Below are 4,426 nucleotides of genomic sequence, written 5' to 3' on the forward strand. Positions count from 1 at the left end.
GCGATGTAACATGAATTCTCCTATAAAACCCCTGCACTTAGTATACATATTGCATTGCTTCTTAACCTACTTTCTGTGTTCTTTTAATATTATTATTACTTGTTTTTGTATGGTTTATCTGTGCATGAAGGTGTATTGTTATATCCACAGCGTGTTAAGTTGTAAACTTGGCCACGTCTCTCTTGAGGATGAATTCAGTGGGTCTTATACTATATGATTAAATTTAATGATTAGATACTTTACTAATCCCCTTGGGGAAATTCCACACTCTGCTTTTAACCCATCATTAGTTACACTAGTGGATACAATAGTAACATCAAATAAAAACTCTTATAAGAATAAGAAGGTTTACAGTACTATTTTTTAACTATAAAAAAGGCAGATAAAAGGCACTTTTATGTTGTGTGTTGCATTATGTTGGCATCATTTGAGCCCATTTCTGTTCCTTAAAAGAAGAGTTCAGCACGGAACAACATAAAGATGCTTCATGTGATCAACTCTTAATAATAATTTGAGCAAAAAAGTAGTTTCCTACAAGGGACATTTGAAAAGTTTCAATAAAATAATTGTGAAATTCAAGAATAACCAAAACTTGCAGTGATGACTGCTAGATCCCAGGGCCAATGTTAATTTCGAAAACACACAATAAAGATCTATGAATACATAGAAGCTGCAATTAAATAGCATCGACAGACAAAAAATTATCATTTTTGTTAACTGGGGTATGATGATTCAAGCTGTAATAATGACATGATAACCAGGCAATAGGGATGTTTCATTAAAAAAAAATAAGATCTAAAATATTAACATTTACCCTGAAGATTTAGACCTTCAGACTGAATGTGGACACCTGGGATATTAGGCCAGTTTTATTAAAGAGCCGTCACAATTAGTCAAAATAAATACATACAGTCTAATTAAGTCGGGCAAAATTACAATAAATATTTATTTATTTATGTATTTTGGTAGACATCTGGCACATTTGTGTACCATGTGCAACATGGTGAAAGACAATCCCATTTCACTCAGGATCCCAAAATCAACATAGTAAAAAAAGAAAAAAAGGGCCAAAAACTAAGCCTTGAGGAACCCCACAACTAAACGGAGCTGCAGTCAGATACATTTTGGTGGTTAAGGAACTTTATGTGAAATATAAATGAAGTAATTTGTATGCTTACATTGCATGTGTGTGTCATTTATTTTGTATATACACTGCAAAAACTTAAAATCTTACCAGGAATATTTGTCTCATTTTTAGTTAAAAAATCTCATTACACTTAAAACAAGAGTCATTACCAGAAAAATAACTTGTATTTGACAATTTTCACCTGTTTCAAGTAAATTTTCACTTAAAATAAGTAGAAAAATCTGCCAGTGGAACAAGATTTCTTTTGCTTGTAATGAGAAGATAAATGTTGTCCCACTGGCAGATTTTTCTACTTATTTCAAGTGAAAATTTACTTGAAACAGGTGAAAATTGTCAAATAACAAGTTATTTTTCTGGTAATGACTACTACTTGAAACAGGTGAAAAAATTTTTCTTTTTCCAGTGGCATTGTTGCATTCTGGCCGACTGATGGGACTCCTTGTGTGCTGTCTGTTGTTTAATTTACTTCCGTTCATTTCATGAATTGAGTGCGGTTCACACATGGATCTATAATATTAGGTTCACATCATTGGACGTTCAGATTGCAGATACAGGGTTGTTTTCATCGGCAGATTCGACTCCAAGACAAAAGGCAACAAAACCATCTGAGCTGTTTCCAGAATTCAAGTCTGCTTCCTATGAATCATCTTCTTTTCACAACAAGAACATTTGTTTGCAAGTAGTCCTCCCTTCACCAATCCTTTGTGGCTGCACCTTCACCTTTTGTAACGTTGAGATTTAATACCCTCTCTGTAACTGGAGATAAGCTACCACAGCCAACTGTCACAGGAATACAAGGCCCTAAAGATAAAAACAGAAAATGCCTTTTTACTGAAACAGGAAGTAATTCATAATGCATGTGTTCTTAATAAAAATTAAAAAAAAAAAAAAAAAAAACTAAAAAAAAAAAAAAGACTCTTGTTTCCAGGAAAAAAATGTATATAATTTTTCCAAGTATCACCCAGCAAAGGAGCTTCTCATGGTCATCAATCTCCCAAATGCCATCTGCTCCCTGCAAAAAATATTACATGCTGTTCTAAAATGTTTGTTACTCTATTATTTCTTTTCATGCATACAGATTACCGTTGTAAGATTATGCTTTGTTTGTCTTTTCATTTTAGGGGCTCTAATACAATTGCCTCAGATATGGTTATAGTTTATTTACCCTCAATAAATGAACATCGGGCCGTGATGAAAGCTGTGTTTATGAAAATTATATCATTTGAATCAAACAGAAGGGAAGAAGCAGACAGATAGATTGCTGGACTGAATCACAGGTTGGGTTGGTTGGGATGAAACATTGGGTCAAAAACAGTTGGGATCCAGTGGACTGGTGATGACAATAGATGTCTGTTATTTTTCAACTGGGTGATGACCAGACGAGCCCTCATTATACCCCCTGCTGCTCGTGGGTCTGTGTTTTAACTAGCACATTAGTTGTGTATATATATTTAAAAAAAAAGGAATGGCTGAAAAATAAAACCAGCGAAGCGTATTGAAAACTTAACTTCATGTCCTCAGCATAGAACCGTTTGCAGCAGTTGATACATGTACTGAACATGTTTATGTTGGAGGGATTTACCGGGGTTGAAAGAGATTTTTTTTTTTTTTTTTTAGATAAGTTTTCACAGCCAGTCATTAATAGCAAACATCTGGCTGAGCCCACAGAGTTGGACCTGCTGCAGCGATTTAACAGCGTCGTAGCCTGCGGCTGAAACAAGACAGACATTTCCAGTGCTTTAAAAGTGTTAGACTGATAAGTTAAGAGGACAGTGTTTGTGGTTTGTAATCATTGCGTTTCGTGACAGTTGTTCACAGTATACCCGAGATGGAGCTCACATCTGTATATTACTGCGTTCATCTGCATGTAGTGGTGTCTGTCGCCCCCTTGTGTCCAAAATAGCTCACTGTTGCCGGCAATATCAGTCAAGTCAAATTAACAGGAAAAACACTGTTCAGTAAAAGGAACACTAATATTTCCAGTTTTTTGTATAAAATTCTGTTTTTATGTCTTCGTGTCTGAGTTCTGTTCTTGAATTAGGATGAGTCATGAACAGTTGAGCTGAAATAACATTTAGTAAACAAATACACAAAAAAGGGGCACTCTTTCTCCTTATTAAAATAAAAGCATTTTTATAAATGATTATAATGGGTACAGCCAAAATGGAAGAAATCACACAGTATTTGCAAGACTGACTTATTTCACTTGCTATTGATGTTTTATTCTGTACAGAAGGACAATTTGTACAAAATTAATCTAGATATATAACACTACATGAAACAAGGTAAATCATATATACAATATTAAATGAATCATATACAGGTCACATACAAAAGGACACTTTAAGTTAACATGTTTTGGAAATAAAGTGTTAAAATTATAAGACCTGCAAAGATGCTTCAGAAAGAGAACAAGCCACCAATTTGTTTCTAAATCATCTCTTGTTATCATTAATGACTTGTTTTTCAGCACTAAAAGAAACCTCCAATATCTTGGACTCCTAAAATGAAATACCACATCTCTCCCAGCAAGCAGGACTGTTTCATAAATGCGATGACCGCGACGAGAGAAATCAGCTCGGTGAATGGCATTCCTCCAGGGTAAAAGGTACATGTTTAACATGGTAATTCTAATTTACATATATATTTTTTTTGCATTCAAGCAAATACAGTATTAATACAGTTAACAAGCCAAGTCACAATGTCAGTTTATTTTCAGCATCTGACATTTTTGTGGCCATCTCATAACCAGTCAGTACTGGCCATTCTGAACGGCCAAAGGAGAAGAAAGAAAGAAAGAAAGAAAAAATAAAAGATTCATAACCTGACATCCACACTAGTAACCTCCAGAGACGATACAAAGAAATACAACACATCATATTTGAAGAAATCTCTCAGACCTCACTAGTTGAAACAATGGTACTGACTGGATAAGTTCCCAACCTTAAAAATCTCTCTCTCACAGAGATACAATTAATAAAACCCACAAACCAAACTAAGGAAAAATAGGAATGGTAGCAACACAAACATGCTACACTTTTTCTAAAGGAAGTTGTTTTTTTGGTAGCTCTTAAAGTAATTTTGTGTTCTTGTAACTTAACCAGTCTGAACAGCTACTAGTTACCAGTCTTCAAGTTTGATCATAAATAATTTCTATATTCAACTCAACACAGAGCAACAGTACAGATCTTTTTCATTCAACACATTGCATTTATTCCCCAACACTCATCCTCAATAAAGTTTGTGTCCTGTAGGCCAGCTGCATCCGACGCCCAAACA

This window comes from Cololabis saira, chromosome 16 (genome assembly GCF_033807715.1).
Source record: "Cololabis saira isolate AMF1-May2022 chromosome 16, fColSai1.1, whole genome shotgun sequence".
Taxonomy (NCBI): Eukaryota; Metazoa; Chordata; class Actinopteri; order Beloniformes; family Belonidae; genus Cololabis; species Cololabis saira.